The 16,906-nt window shown below is 41.6% G+C and overlaps 1 long non-coding RNA gene across 3 annotated transcripts in view; it reads right to left on the bottom strand.

Annotated features, from left to right (window-relative positions):
- The window catches only part of LOC106015327 (uncharacterized), a 48,692-nt gene extending 33,800 nt beyond the window's left edge, over nucleotides 1-14,892 (bottom strand). For all 3 annotated transcript variants that reach the window (XR_011806817.1, XR_011806818.1, XR_001187276.4), the window contains exons 1-3: nucleotides 14,789-14,892; nucleotides 14,587-14,628; nucleotides 12,670-12,722 (exon numbers count right to left, since the gene is read on the bottom strand). This is a non-coding gene — a long non-coding RNA (uncharacterized lncRNA). The remainder of the gene's footprint in view (nucleotides 1-12,669; nucleotides 12,723-14,586; nucleotides 14,629-14,788) is intronic.
- Between the last annotated feature and the right edge of the window lie 2,014 nt (nucleotides 14,893-16,906).

Below are 16,906 nucleotides of genomic sequence, written 5' to 3'. Positions count from 1 at the left end.
GCAGTGCTGCATTTTGCTGAAGACACACAAGAGTTTTGTGTCCCAGGGTGCAAATATAGTAAGTTAGTTGCTGATAAACAGTATCCCATAATTTCGATTCTTGTGCCTTTTTTTGGTGAGAAGAGCACCAGATACATGTACATGCAACTAGTAAAGCAAATGAGTGAGCAAGAATACAGTTTACACTGCTGCACTCTACCAAAAAAAAAAAAAAAAAAAGATTGTGTTCCAGATGTACAGCCTGTGACTTGAGACAACACACTGCCCTGGTGGTTTAATTTCCCAGATTCAAAAAAATCAGTATTTCCAGAACAAAGACCAACCGAGTGACACCCTGGGAGTACAGTGGTAGGAAGACTCCGCACACACATGCACAAAGCCAAACCATTTTTTTTTGTCAAGGCATAATTGTCAGCCAAGATCCTAGAGCTGGTAAATTGAATTGTCTGTTCTGCATATACTAATGAGAACTCAAATGTTAAGTCAAATAATGCCCTGAGACAATGCAATGTTGAAAAGCCTGTTATTAAGAAGGAGAGGGGCTAAGGGTGCTTCTCCATTTGGAGCGTGCTTCTGCATTTTCCTTCCAGACTCAGAGGATTAGGGTGATAAAGGGATAGGATTTGCTAGGAGTATTTTAGCTGACTAACTCATGGAAACAATGCAGATTGCTTGCATCCTGTTTGCAGATAAATCATTATGGTTTCTCTTTTGTTTGCCTGTGGGTGGGAACTGTGCCATTAAAGAAAACTATCATTTTCCCAGAACTGCAGTTACCTCTATAAACTTTGTGCCCAATTTCCACATAGGAGAAAGAAGAATAAATCCTCATCTGCCTTCACCATACTTGAAAACTTAATATTTCCATGCAGCTATTTTAACCACTTTTGTTAACAGTCAGAGTGACTGTAAAAACTGAAGTTGCAAACTCACACAGTCTTTCCTCCTGTAGGGCAGGAAATCTTAGCATAGCCATGCATATCTTTCAGAATACTTCTTAGAAGAAAAGAAGTGAATGTGGAAAGCCTAAGAAATAAGGATATTTAAAAAATATTAAATGAAGCATTAAAGGTAAAAGTCTTCCACTGTAAAAATGATTTTTTTGGTCATGGTCCTATGGAATCTAGCAAAAATTTCATAAGATTCAGTAGAAATGGAAGGGCTTGCTTAGCTTTTTCCTCTGGATATTTGATTGTCTTCTATCAGTGGATGTGAGCTGAAGATTTGCACTTCGTTTCTCCCTAGTTTCAGGTACCAGGCTCTGAAGCACATGGACACCACTGCTTGATTGGAGATTAATCATTTCCTTCCTAAGAAAGAACACACCAATCATCCAGAATGGAAATGTAGTCAGTCTTGCAAAAGCCTATTCATCCTGCAAACAGCATAGGTGAAAAATATCTAAGTACTGGTATGATGTATATTTGTACAAGGTTGGTTTTGATGATGGTGCATACTTTCATATTTTTGTGAATGCATACTTGTGTTTACAGAGCGTATGTGGATATACTGTAAAGATTTTACTTTTCCAAAGCTAAGCAGAGTCTCCAAGCCAGGGTGTTGACCTATAAAGCCCCAGTCCTGTGTGCAAGCTGTCTACTCACCCTTTGCCTATTTGTGATTCAACTACACATTTCTACATGTCTTCTACATGTCTTTGCCATTTAAAATAGAATAGTCCAAAGAACAGGTCCTGCTGAGAAAGCAGCCACAGCAGGACATCTAGATTTCACCCTTTCCCTTCAGTGCATCAGTGTAAGACGAGAGCAGGAACACAGCAGATACTAGTTGAAACCCTTAAGAGGGGATGGGGAACGGAGGCATCACTGGTGCAGCACATCCCTTTTTCTTCAGTGCCCAAGAGGCCTTTGAGTGGTGCCACAGGAGAGCAGCTCTGATGGATGTTCCTACAGAGACAAGGAAGGACAAACAAGGTCCTGTAACATGGTGGACATGGCCTGGGGCCACGGGGCTGGGAAACACAGACGCATCCCAAGCTACAGTCAGGACGCCTCACCACCAAATATCCACACTTTGTTACTTGGAAGATTATGCACCTAGGAAAGCTTTCCCACTGGTTTAACAGAGATTTTGAGCCACTCTCCCAACATAAATCCCCAATTTGCTTGTCAGGAGGTTGAAGGCAACTGGAGTCAGAGGAACAATAAGAGTTTCAGACCACCTACCCAGAGATCAACTATCCTTGCATGATCCAGGAAGACAAACACCACTGAGGCCCTAACCAGGAGCTCATATTAGCAAGGAAGTTTCCTGATTTATAGCCTTTATCTCCATGCTGGAGCTCAGCCAACAGTCATCTTGTTGGAAGCTTTTTCTTCTAGCCAGGTGTTCATCTCACAGCTCTCCTCTACTCAAGAGCTGTCTAGCTCAGGTTGGCAACATTGACTGTGCCTTTTTGTTGTTGTTGTTATAGGTAAGGCTTTTCAGTCCAGCAGTATTTACATCATGATCATTCTGCTTTTCCATCTACAGCCTTGTGCATAATTCTTTCACAGCATCTGCAAGGCATTGATATCCAGAACTTTGTATAGGAAAGGTTTCTCATGTTACATCTGTCTCTTGGGTGCTATCTTGTTCCACTTGAGCTCAATGGGGCCTTAGCTGGTAACATCAGCTACTCTACAAGCAGAACTTCAGACAGCAAGAGATTAGCACATCACAGTCCAGATGGCAGCTCCCTTTTAGTTCACACTTAGGCCAGGGATGGTTTTCATGAAAAAAAAAATGTTCTTTCTGAAATGCAGAAGCTGCTCCAGTTTCCCCTACTGTGTTCAGATCTGTGACAGCTTTCCACCTGCCCACCTCTGATGTCCATTTTGGGCTGATCAGAGGATGCCAGGTGACATATACTCAAAGAGCAGGAAGGCTTCTTGTTTTAGCTGTCCTCCCCCCACCCTTGTTCCTCACTAAAAGGGTAGAAGCAACAAGTGTCTAATCAACTACACAAGCTAGAAGCAATACCACAGATAGTAAGAGAGCACTGTTAGCAAATAAGATATTCAATATATTGAACCTCACAGTGCTACAGCTAGATTCCATAAGTGAGCCACCTAAAAGCAATTTCCTTAGCTTTGTTCTAGTTCCTATGTAAGGCCTGTTTCCTTTTTGCTTTGTAAAGATTGGGTTGATTAAACAGTGGTCAAAGTAAGGTATTACAAATTTTATTTAAAAAAAAAAAAAACAAAACATACATACTGCACAGGTATAAGTAAAAACATATGGGGCTGGGAAGTCAAGCCCTTCGATTTTATCTGCTCTTAGAAAATCTCTTCTTCATGCCTCAGACTGTCCAAACAACTCCCCAGTCTCCCCTATCCGTGCATCTTGCAGGTGCTGCATAATGACAGCTGGACAGTCATCACAGGCATTTCTCACAGCAGTGGTCAGCACTGCTCCTAACATTTTCTACAGAGGACTGCTGATGACTGCAAGCCGTGATTTAAAGACAACCAAGAACTATGATAGTCCCCTTTGCATCCTCCAGCCTTAAGAAACCTCTCTGGTAAGAGCCCAAAAAAGGGAAGGTCTTTGGGAAAGCCTTAAAACCTTCTGTCTGTGAAGGTTTAAGAAAGCAATGGTCTCTCCTCCAAAGGGAAGCGTGAGTGTGTATCTGGCTGAAGCCTGTTTTAGGGCCTATGTGGTATCACTGTCTCCCAAAACATTGCCACAGATCAGTCAGCATTTCCATTCCCTGCAAAGGCTGACATTTCAGTAGTGTTTACTTCCTCCAGTGTAAAAACCAACCACTTTGATATAGCATGTCAAAAGGAAAATCCTGCTAATTTTTCATTATTTTTCTCTCAGAGCTGCTTTTGGCCAGGCTTGCACCCACATAGGTGCTACCAGCAAGGTAGTAAGTTTTCATTTCAGTAGTAGATCAAACAGTGGGAAACCTTTGTGGCTTCTTTAAAGATATGTCAGCAAAGGTGGGACTTAGCAGACACCCAGTCTATCGGGTCTTAAGTAAAGGTGTCAGCTGCATGTTATTTTAATTCTATGGAAAATCAGGAGACTTTTCACATGACACATTTAAAGGCCTTCTTTTTAAAACTTATTTTTGGTACCTGCTGGTAAGTATCCTTGCAACTCTCATCAATCACAGTGACCATGCCACCAGAGTAAGCATTGGTAGACTTGGCTTGATCTTCATTGACTACTCTGTGCTGATGTTTTCCTCCTGTTAATTTGATTACCTTGTTCTTTATACCAGGAATGATGTATTATTACAACACTGAGAGTATCATAGAATCATTAAGGTTGGAAAAGGCCTCCAAAATCATCTGGTCCAAACATCCCCTTAGTAGGTAACCAAGGTTACCTACTAATTTAGTAGGTTACCTACTAATTTAGTACTTTTAGTAGGTAACCAAGGTTACCTACTAAAGTACTACCCTTACAGTGACTATAAACCCAATGGGACTTCGTTGGAGGATGCAATGCTTTCACTTGACAATGCAAAGGGCAAGATGACAGGACGAGGGGGAACGGGCTAAAGTTGCGCCAGGGGAGTTTTAGGTTAGATGTTAGGAAGAGCTTCTTTACTGAAAGGGTTGTGAGGCATTGGAACAGGCTGCCCAGGGAGGTGGTGGAGTCACCATCCCTGGAAGTCTTCAAAAGACGTTTAGATGTAGAGCTTAGGGATATGGTTTAGTGGGGACTGTTAGTGTTAGGTTAGAGGTTGGACTCGATGATCTTGAGGTCTCTTCCAACCTAGAAATTCTGTGATTACACTTACAAAAGTGCTGGGGAATACATGTTTTTAGGCAGGGAGGAGGGGCCAGGAAACTGATTTTCTTGAATACATCAAGAAACTACACATCTCCCAGCACGAACAGACTGCAGAGAAGCTAGGAGCAGTATGCTGCAGCACTGAGACATTGCTACCATACCCCAGATAGCTTTGTATGCACCTTGCATGTGGAGTCATTTTGAGGTGCTCTTTGCTCCTGTTTTTACCAAGTGCTTCTGAGGGCGGTATGACATTTTACCATGGATCCCAACAAAAATCACACCAGCATCTTCACATGACATGCACAGCAAAGGACCCTGCTACTCCTCTGCTACATAAAAAGCAAAGTGATTTAGAAGGCACAGAAGACCACCTTGCAGTTATACTGGTCCTCATTACAACTTCAGAAGGATGCTTCAGATACCACCTTACTCTTGGTGAAAGGACTAACAGGCTGCAGAAAAACATCATCTCAAGAATATGATTCTTTAACTTAAATGCCCAAGCTCTACTTGTAGGCATAAAGTCTATGCATATTAAAAAATTAGACTAGTCTCTAGTTACATCATAACAATATAAAAAAAAAAAAGTTTCAAAAGAAGAAAGGAAGGAAAATGCAGCCCAGAAGTAAATATGCTCTGTGAAAATTGCCACAAAATGCCATGCTATATCTTTCATAGCACTAATCAGAAGTCTTTAAGCCTTCAGATGCCAGCTTATCCAACATACTACTTTTCTGTTCAGGATATGTGAGGATACCCATAGAATGCAACACAGATGTTTTTGCTCTTTTCAGATTTAAGCATGAAACACTAAACTGGTGAGATGAGTAGATTTTTTTCAGCCACCAGACTTAATTACAAAGCAGATGAGCTTGTCTGGCTGAGTTGGGAGAAGGGAGGAAGCAACTGCTTGCGCTAATGAATACTGAAACAGATTTGGCAAGTAAGCATACTTCAAGAATATTTTTCTCTTACGCTAGATTTTAAAATTGGATCATAGTCCTCCATCTTCCCATCCAGGGAAGTCTTACTCTAAAGTTAATTTCAGGAAGGTAACTTCTGCTGCAGCTCCTGACTCGTGTGGTCCATAGCAAAACCACAATTTATATCAGCTATTGGAGCCAACCCGTTGCTAGAGGGCTGCTGAGAAGGTGGTTAATCTGAAATTCAAATTCCAACACATTTTCTAGGTCTGACTTGTCTCCAGGCTCACAGATGTGGGGATGCCAATAAAAAGAAAGAGCAAGTGAAAATAATTACTGTCATTATTTCTTGGCAACCGCTTTCCTGGGTATATCACTTAGTATATTTTTGTATTTTACACGTCTACAGATAGCTTTAAAGGTATTATGGGTGTTTGACATGTGGAAGCAAAACAGATGCTTTGGCTTGGTACCAATTTCAGGTTTTTCACTAGTTTCCCACTTCCAGTAAAGACTGTGACCAAACAGATGTTTGCAATTGCACTACAGCAAGAGAAGTGGACTACACTCCAAAATGCAGGACACCATCCTTAGGATGATGTTCTCCATTGATTAAAGGTATATGGGGGTTCTCCTCAGCACTGCTTCCCTCCTCACCCCCCAACAGGATCAAACCACGGGCATGGGAGCAGAAACATCTCTGAGCACAGACCCTTCCCCTTTTCCTTCAGGTGGATGCAACGTAGCTGAGGTCATACAGTTTTGAACTGGGAGTACAGACACTCACTTTTTAGTGCTAAGTTGATCTTCAGACTACTGAACAACACAAGCACCCACATTGTTGCTCTATGCCCCAGTTTTCCTTTCCAGCTTCCATCTGTGCCCTCTATTACACCAAAAGCCTCAAGCGAACATGGTTTCTGCCAGAGGCTCTGGTTGTTTTGGTGATGCAAAAAACAATTAGTAAACCACAGAACAAGTCAGGAGTTTTACTCCATTGCCTTTGATACTGCCCTTTGGGTAAACAAAATCCTCACTATGCTAGGCTGATGTTGCATAGCAAGGTAACTTCTTCACTCGCAGTACAAAGATTAACACATGTAGTTACTGCATACTGGGATAGGCTTTTTTCCTGCAATGGCTAAATCCACATCAGTTTCCCCTCCTCCTCCCCCTTTCTTTTTTCCTAAGAGTCACAGTAATAAGAGCACAGCTCATAAAATACTGAATTGGCATTTCTAAAGCCTCTTGGCTGTGCCACTTTTCTCTAGAGCAGCTATCTTTTTGGCACTACCCTACGGAGACATGGTATGCGTTGCATCACATGCTAATAGCCAGAAGAGCAACATTTATACTACTTTGTATGAATGAGACAAGAAGAAAAATAAAGTGTCTTATGGATAACTCAACAAGCTATTCATCTAACTGGTACTTAATTTATTTGATCTATAATAACAAAATATTTCCTCCTTTAATTTCATTATTTAAATTCAACAGATGACAGGAGAATATTGTAAGCAGAAATTCTGTACTTGAAACCACATTCCAGTGGTATTGAGAAATCACTTTCTTGTGGTGCAGCTAGAAGCCTGCTCTTGGAGATGCAAAGATTTCTTTTTCTCTGCAATAGTTTTCAGCATGGTTGAGATGTAGCGTACACTACAGAATAGACCTTATTTTAGATTCCAGTGAACCTCATGGGCAGTAAATCTTTTTTCTTAAGCAATTAAATTTCTGGCTTTAATCTTTCATTCCCTTGATAGAAGTGGTTTCCTGGATCAGGCTGAAAGCCAGAAAATAATCTGCAAAACAAAGGTTCCTCCCAGTTCCAAACTACATTCAATATTTCTCTTTCACTGCAATCATCCCTACTGATTTCTTTTTAAATCTCTTTTTTTCTCCACTATACTGTAAGAGCTCATAGCTAGGAAAAATGAGCAAGTTTTGGGGCATGCCATTTTAAGAGATGCAAAGTGTTTTTACACCCCAAATTTTGCCCCTTCAATTATTACTCATTAGGGAAAGTGCTAAAACCAGAAGGGATATTCACAGCCCTCATGCCTTGCTCTCATCTTCAGCATCTCACTTACAACAGCTTTAGTCTAGAAGGACCACATCCACGTCTGGTTTTCCTGTCTAATCTCTCCTTTCACATACAGGTAGAGAAACACCACTAAAACCTTATGTAGTAGTTGTTCCCTCATTTTGTAAATGAAAGAGTGCTGTTATATACCCACTGACCTCCCTCCCTACTCCCTATCTCACTCCCACCCCCAAAAAAAAGCATTATCCCATGCAAGACAGCATAGGATTATTTAAATATTCCTCTTAGTTTAAAAAGTTCTCACTCCATTACAATTTTAAAACTGTCTAGAACATTCTGGAACTTGACTTTAGGAGACAAGTTTTCATCAGAAAACAGTATTTGAGATATGACAGCTCTCACACCACATGGCAGTTCTCAGACTTCTAGACTTTGCATTGTGGTTTCTACTCATCTTTATACAGTTGGTTTCTGTTTGTTTTTGTTTTTTTTTTGTTTGTTTGCTTTTTCCCAGGTGTGATTCAGCAAGCTGCTGTTTCCCCTCACCCCTTTTCTGCTTTCACAGTACAATAACTTCAGCAAGATTAGTAGGTATTCATCACAGCAAGTCTGATCCCAGACACCTTTAAGTTGTTGTATGAGCATTTTACTCTTGGGATGTTAAAGTAGGATGCCATATAAGCTACCTGCATTTCCTCTTCATAGCCCCTTGTTCAGTTGCACAAAATGAGACCATATTCCTACAAGCATAATAGAAGGACTTAAAAGATTGTTAGACTGCAGAGGATGAATGACTGTCTAAGATGCTACAACATACTTCTTACCAGTTGGAGTTTAAAACTCTTCAGTGTCCTTTCCAGGCTCTCTCTCTCCAGCATCAGCTGCAGCCTCAAAGTCTCTCCCTTCCAAGCACTGATTCACCCAAAAATTTATATGAAGGAAAACAACTAGGAGGATGCTGAAGTCATTTCCTAAATCATAGCCAAAGAACATCCCACTACACTTGTTTAAAGCCAGTGAAGGTACCTGCAACACTGCTGACTGGATTTACTATTAAAGGAGGTGATACAATTAGATAAGTAACTTTTATTATCAGGAGGAAAAGCCTACTGACTTCAAGAAGCTCAGACACTGACAGTAGGATAATTGCCTTATTTGTTTAACAATTTCAAGAAAATAAATAGTTGTCCTGAGTACTCTAGGATCTGAGAAACTGAGGGAGCATGAGTAGCCATCAATTAGAGGAGCTCCAACACACACAGCGCCTTGCGCATTGCCATGCTCCCACAAACACGAGACTGAAAAGAAGCGATACTCCAGTTTATCTATTGATTTGCTAAACACAGAAGATGCTGAGAGGACAGTCAGAACTGCAGACCATGTGCTTTTTTTTTTTTTTTTTTAAGGAAAGCATGTCTCTAAAGAGGTCAAAAAAGTAATTGGGCAGTAATACAATTGTGTGAGATTATATTAAAGCCTACAGTTATTCAGTTTATTACATTTTGCTGTAAGCCAGTGAACTGATGATCTATCTAGCTTGAGTTTTATTTGGTTAAGTTTAGAAATATACAGAAAATGAACACTGTAGTGCTGTCTTTGGCTTCTCTTAGCCAGGGCAGAGTTCAGGATACTCTAGGCTAGATTTCCAAGCTATTGAGCCTGCAGAACAGAGTAGGCAAATAGGTGCCCAGAAAGCCTAAAGTTATTCCAGTGTTAGATGCTAGCTTAAATATAGACTCTTTCTACACATCCCTAAAAGGACTATTGTTTTTACAAAAGCACGCTGCTCTCTCAGGGAGCTACTCTGCTGTGCTGCAGCAAGACCCAAGCCTGCCAGGAGATGTTCAGCCACCAGTGCTACCAAAGAACTGGCCACATGCCACTGGCATTCCAGGCTCTGCCTTATTCTGTCAGCCACTGGCAAAACATGGATTTACTCAGAAAATACTTGCTTCAGGTGACACCGTTGCAATGAGGAGAAAGAAAAAAAAAAAAAAAAAAAAAGATGGACAAGATAAGCTAAGACAATGATTGAAGAGCAGAAATATTTTCCACATTTTTTTTCTCCTCAGCCAAAACAAAGCTAAGCCTTATTTACAGGGAGGCCTTCATTTTATTCCCCTCAGCCTTCACAAACCCTCTTCTCTAAAACCTGCATACATGCAGATTAGGCAATAAGCTCAATTATATCAAACAGCAGGCATTTAATGTTAACTACCAACTTAACCTACCTTTTCTTACAACACAGTATTTTGTGGTCTTCTTGAGGGGACTTCAGAAGAGAAATAAAAGCAATTGAACACATACCAACTAGAAAAAAAAATAACACAACCCTAAAAGGGAAAAACAGACAAGTCTGCAGAACCTGCATTCAACTCAGAGCATCTCAAGAGAGATGTTTTGCCATTCAGAAGCATTTTACCTGCCTGGAAGAAGCACAGCAGTAACTATTTGCCGGCTTCCATATGTATGGCTCCTGGCTACTCTTGACTACGTAGGTTTTTCTTTTAAGTCATTATGCTGAAGGCCAGTACCTTGGCATTGAGCTGTGGTTCAGTATGCCAGACCTCAAGAACCATGGTCAACTCAGAGTGGGTTTTACAAGGCAGGATTGTTTTCTTCTTTGAGGATGTTGTCTAGAATTTGGGAGCAGTTATGCTGTCCATCAGTCATCAACAAGATAGTCTAAAATAGCAAGTAAGTGGAAAGTAGCTACTGGAAGTTACATGCTAGAATTAGACCCAGAAGCTCTTCTATCATCTCTAACAAGGTGGGATAATTCTGGGAAAATCTGAAAAAAAAAAAAAAAAAAAAAAAAGTCTCTACTCACTATACATCTTCTCTTTTAATTCAGTATTAATCTTTTTTCTATGTGAAAGGTTAAAAACAAACAAAAAAAAAAAAACACACTCTGCAGGAGTCTGAGGGAGGTGTTATGCATAGTAATGAAAGTATTGTCACTTTCTTCCAATCATCCTATTCCTTTTTCTCCATCCTCACACAAAGAGCCATGTATTAGCAAGTAACCCATTCCTCTGCAGATGTTACCTTTCCCACCCCAATGTTTTGCCCGGAACATAAGTAATCAGGAATCGTTGCTGCTCTGAACGAAGGATATAAAGTCCCACAAACTACTGCTTTCTGGCTGGCATAGATGCAATATTGTTTAGGACATAAAGGCTGAAGAACATGCTCAGCACATTCATAGGCACACAGTCTACCAACATGCACGCACACAAAAAAAAAAAAGTAAACTAAACATCTCTGTGATGTCCTCTCTCATCACTCAAGAGAGGGATGTGAAAACTCCACTTGCAATCTTTGCCACAATGATGACAAGAGCATTCACCTTCTGTTCCTGACCAGTGGTGATTTACAAGCCCAGAGCGACCGTCCTATTTACCACACACAGAGACAGGCTCAGCATTTAGATTTGTGCCAGGCTCAGCTCCAGGACCCCAAGAGGGCTCTCAGTTCCCTGCACAATGGGAGGTCAAATAACAAACCAAAGATGTCCCCTAGCAAGATACCACTGAGCCACATTGGAGAAATAGGTTAAAAATTCTATATATCAAGAGGGTTCTTGGTGTTTTCAAACCAGCATTTCAAATATGCTGTTCTTTGAATTTGGAGGTCAACCTGAAACAGAAGTGCATGCTGAGCAACACTATGCAAATAGCCTCAGGCTTCACAACCCGAGCCACCCCTGTCACTGATCCATCAAAATTAAAGCCCTGGGAATAAAAGCCAGGCGAGAGTCATGCAGCATGAGCCGTGCCCCACTTGTCTGATGGCTTAAAGGCAACAAGAAGCAAACATAAGTAAGCTTCCTGAACTCCAGTGTTGTTACACAGAAGTGCAAAATTGGTGAAGTTTTTACACATGCAATTCAGAAGCAAATTGTGCTGCATACACACTACTAACAAAAAATAACAGTGTGTCTCTGGAAAGGGCTGTTGCTAAGGTAAGGGCTTTTCTCTGAGACCAGTCCTTCATTCTTCTCTCCCTAAACAGCAGAGTCAGCCAACTGTTTGGTGTGAAAACAAATTCTCCCAGTGTGGCCACAAGCTGAGCTAACACAAGAAACATTTCCTCTTGCCCAACTTCTGCAGATGATGGGACTTGGTCCCAGGGCATTGTATTTAGTTTCAGTCTAGAGCTGCAGATCAGCCCAAGGCTGGGAATCCCACCCTCACCCTGGTATGAAGGAAACAGTGTTGAAAGGAAAGCATTTGGCTCCAAGAGGGAAGATTATTTTTAAGGACTAAACATTTAGCTGTTCAGGGTATAAACCGTGTAGAGGAATTTAACCAAAACGATGTATTTAACTAGAGGAATAACATAATTTCCCTCATTATATTGTAATTACTTTTGTTAACAAAGTTAAAGAAGAGTAGCAATTTAGTAGCATTTCAAAAAAAAAAAAAAAAAAAAAAAAAGGCCCATATTTTAACAGAGCAATTCAGATCTGATGAAGTGTATATGCATTTGTTTACTTTTGCCTTGGTACACAACTCAAATCTATCCAAGTAGCCATCCTTCTGGATAGCAGTTCTGCTGTGGAACAGACATGCACAAGTCTGTACTGAATTACAAAACAGGCACCAGATTTTGTAAAGATATGGGACATACTCAAAGAGGTCTGGTTTAATGCCCTTACTACAAAACAAAGATAGCATTCAGTGCTCAGATAAGATCGCCCACATGCAATATATGGCACCTCCGCATCATTGCAACACAGAGGCACATTCACATAACCTTGTGGCTACCCATGGCTGCACAACCCTATCTGACCACCATGACAAAAGTCATAGTAGCTAGAAGAGCATTTAGTGTTCTTCCTTCACATACAGGATGTTTTTGCATGTGTCCCAGTTACCAGGGAAAAAAAAAAAAAAAACAAAAACACTAGAACACAGAAGACAGCCTCAAAGTACCCATTCCTCCTACCTTTGGGGACCACCTAGCAGGAAAGCAGCTCTGCAGGAGAGGACCTAGCAGCCCTGGAAGACACCAAATTGAACACGGTCAGCAACATGCCCTCAACTGCTAAGAAGGCTAACAACAGTGTTGGCTGCGTTAGACAAAGCATCAGCAGCAGGTCAAGAGAAGTGATCCTTCACCTCTACTTAGGGTTGGAGAGGTCACACCTGGAGTGATGGGTCCTATTATGGCACCCCCAGAAAAAGAGTTGGACCACATGACCCTCAGATGCTCCTTCCCACCTTAACCTTTCTGTGATACACAGGCTTTTCACTTTAGGAGAACACACAGTGAATTTAAAGACTTACAACTATTTTAAAACTTTTGGGGGAATTTAAAGCGCCACAGCTGTAACACAAAGAGCACCCAGACAACTTAAAACCAGAACTTGGAGAGTATTAGGTGCCTAATGGGATATTGGGGAATGTCTAATTGTGTTATGCCTATACTACAGTCACTACCATAATTGCAGCAGTACTCTAATTCAGAATTCAGCTCAGTAACAGGATTTCAGCATTCAGTCTTTGCTGAGCTCAGACCTAATTCCTGCAGGTACCTGGGTAGGCAGTTTACAGTTCAAGCACAGCCATAGCGTACTTGAAATGCAGCAACAATTATAAGAACATTATAAATGGGTCTCAACTTCCAGTTCCTATAAAGCTTTGTGGCCCTGCTTAGAGATCCAACTGGGAGAGGAGCTGGCTCCAAGAGGGAGGATTACTCCTCAGCACTAAGCATTTAGCTGCTAAGAATATGTACTGTACAGCAATCCAGACAGCTGTACGCACTAAACTAGGAGAATAACATCCAATGTTAGGAAGTACCATACAACTTAGGTGTCTATCTGTTAGCAAAGCATTAAAAGACCAGTAAGGAACGCTTATTTTCAATAAGGGGAATTTGTTCCCAGTAAGGGGAATTCACATTTATAGTTTTTGAGAATCAGGCACCAAACTGAATAGCTCTTAGTTTTCCCTGGTGTTAACTGAGCTAAGCAAACAAAGGGCTGGACAAAAAATAAGCTCACGCTTTCGTTAAATCTACATGTTTTCCCCCCCTCACCTTCAAATAGGGAAGATTTCTGTTCCCGGTGTTCCAGAACATGTGATGGGAGAAACAGGACAAGTCATTTTATGTATGTACAAGGCTGCCACCTTATCCAGCATCCACATACCGAGGCTCACTGGACCAAAAGGAGAGGCCCTGCTGACACTAGGACTTGCAGGCAAAAGCCTTCATCACTCATTCTCCTGGCACCAGCCAGGAGCCTAGGGTCCTCAAAAGTTTATTATTGCTGCTTCCCAGTACACGGTGTCTCACCAATGTATTTAAACAACCTCCAGTTCAAAAAGAAAGCAGCCACATGCTTATCACTGCAGGGGTGTGATGTCAAACTAACACCAGCCAGTTCTGGGGGAAAGTCCAAGCCTGCAAACACCAAGGGGAAGGAGCAAGGGAGGAACCATGCAACAAGTCCAGCACAAGCAACACAACTCCCAGGGGAGGAGACAGCCAAGACAGAGCTCGCTAGAGGCATTTTTTTTTAGCAGCCAGCTCTGCTGAACTAAACTGAATCGCCTCTAGCACAGCTTTGTCAGCTGTCCCTTTTCACTTCAGCTCTGTTCAAGTCTGAATTACTGAAGCATTTCCTAGCTACTGAAGGCATCATGGTGAGATGGGAGCTAGACATCCAGGTGCCTTTGAGAAGTCCTAGCAAATGACTTCAGGCTTCATTTTACTGATTTACTTCCTTGTGCTTTGTATTTCCCAGCTCTGTCTCAAAATTGTTAGATGCCCAATATTTTTACCCCCCCTCCTTTTCAGGAAAGCATTTGCTCCCCTCTCTTACCAGTCTCCACCAGAGCCAGTCAGTTTTCCACTTACCTCATAGCCCCAGATGGCTTTGCACAGTCATGCCAGTCTGCCCTAACAAAGGAATGACATCCATCAGAAGATAGCACCTAACTCTTCTCACCTATATATATTTTTTTCTTTTACAAACTTTCTAGAGCTGCCATTTCTGCTTACACCCACATACAACATTTTGCCCCTAGTCCAGAGAGCTCTAACACCCCAAAAGTTGTACCTATCAGCACAGCCCTCAAGGCCTAGAAGCTTCCTAGCACTAACCAAAGCCAATCTGGCCCAACCAACCCCACCACCCCTTGCAGACCCAGCAGCATTAAATCCTCTCCTGCCAGCTGCATAAAACCCACAGCCCCCTGGCTCCTAGCCTTCCTATAGGCTTCCTATAGGCTCCTGCCAGGGCTGTGCTAATTCATATCAGCTGTAGCTGGGAACCAGCTTTCTCCCAGCTGATGCTTTTTTCAAGTCATCTCATCCTGAGATAACAGAGCTTAGGAGATGACATTAGCACTTCTGACTAATATGTTTCTTCTTATGAGGGAAAACATATGGTGTCATCCTTCTTTAGGATTTTCTCTGGTTTACTATCCTGTATTGGGACCCTTAAAGGAACCAAAGCAAGCACTAATTCCTGTCCTAAGACTACACCACAGTCCTCCATATTACCCTGAGAGGGGAACTACTGCTCCTCCTTACAAAGAACAGAGAAAGACTCCAAAATCTCTCCTCTTCCCAAAAGGACTTGCTAAATAAATACTCCAAGGTCAGGACGTATCAACACCCACCACAACTGAGGAAAACTGTTAATCTTACACAAAGGAGATACTCGTTCTCACTGAAGTCAACAGGATCAAAGTGCACGAGTATCTCTGAAGCAGAGCATTGAGCAGACTGAGCCCACAAACACAAACCTTTGCATACCCAGTGGCAGAATTTGGACCTGTGTTTACATACTTGCACAGTCCTGTTTCAGCCAGGCTGCTGTCTGGCTACTAAAACACTGCTCTAACAACATGAAGAGGGGTTTTGATAAAACTTGGATAAAAATTGGGTCGGAGCTGATGGAAATCCTCAGAAGTGTTGCTTTGAAAGGGTCTGGTTGACTGAGATTTTATAGACAGACCACGAGTGATAAAAGAGTTGTTCTGTGCTAGGATCACCATGCAGAGAAGTTACTTTTCACCTGTATTTCTTAAATTATTGTGTTTACCCAAGGTCATTAATGGGAAAAAAAGAATGTTTAGTCAAATACATTACTTAGCTGCAAAAATAATAGGGAATTTTGAAAAGGTGAGAAATGGAAGTACTGGGACTCAAATTTATTTGACTTGAATTTTCTCCTCATATGGGAAAATAAATGAGTATTTACATATTGTAAAGTCAAGTGTCTAGCCACCAAAATAATGTCATCAAAAAGTCATCAGAAGAAATTGTTTTATTATTTGGATAGATTTTTTTTTCTTTTTGGGGTTCTTTCTTCTTGAAACCTAAATAAACACTGAGACTGCAACCACATTCCATCTATTAGAAGCTAGGGGAGGTTGTAAGCCCACATATTTAAAGTACCAAAGTTTTTGTTCTGGTGTGCACCAGGAGCAGGGCCCCAGGAAAGATTTCAGGGCCCCAGAGAATCACCTTTTCAGGCTGATTAAGATGGGACACTGTGGGAAGACAATCCCAAACCTCCCTGGCTGGAGCTGGAGAAAAATAAGCAGTGTCAAGTACACCACCAGAAGGAAGAGGAACATCCATCCCCTGCCCTTGTGTGATGTACACCATTAAAAGCATGGCTGGACTGCAGCAACAGCAAGATGCCCAAGATACCACCTGGGAGATGCCACTTGCAAGTCCCAGCTTCAGCAAATCATCAAGAACTGCTGCTTTTTCTTCTGACTAAAGATTGACCCAGGTGACACCAATCACACCAGCCAAACCTTGCAGTGACCCTGCTTATCGTCCAGGTGAGAATGAGCTTTGCAGCTTGCGGGCTGCTGTAGATTTTCATGTAAGACAAGGCAAATGGCAATTGTCTTACTGAAACATCTTCTTAATTAGAAAATTTCAATAGGATTTTTCCCTACTAGTGTCAGCTAGATATAAACATTGCAAAACAAACCCTTCCAGACATCAAAGCGAGAGTGATTGTTTCTCAGTTTCAGGCAAGGCAAGGCCTGAAACTGGATCCAGACCAGTAGTTAGACACATATTCTTTCATTTTTAAGAGCCATTGCCCAATGTAATTTCTCAAGGCCTCAAGTCTAGGTTCACATGAGTTTTGTCCCCCATGTTCCTCTCAGTGGCCAGTCCATTGTTTGTGAATGTCTCCAGTAAGCTGTTG

This window comes from Anas platyrhynchos, chromosome 2 (genome assembly GCF_047663525.1).
Source record: "Anas platyrhynchos isolate ZD024472 breed Pekin duck chromosome 2, IASCAAS_PekinDuck_T2T, whole genome shotgun sequence".
In the NCBI taxonomy this organism is placed as follows: Eukaryota; Metazoa; Chordata; class Aves; order Anseriformes; family Anatidae; genus Anas; species Anas platyrhynchos.
This window is presented reverse-complemented; position numbering and strand designations above follow the sequence as displayed.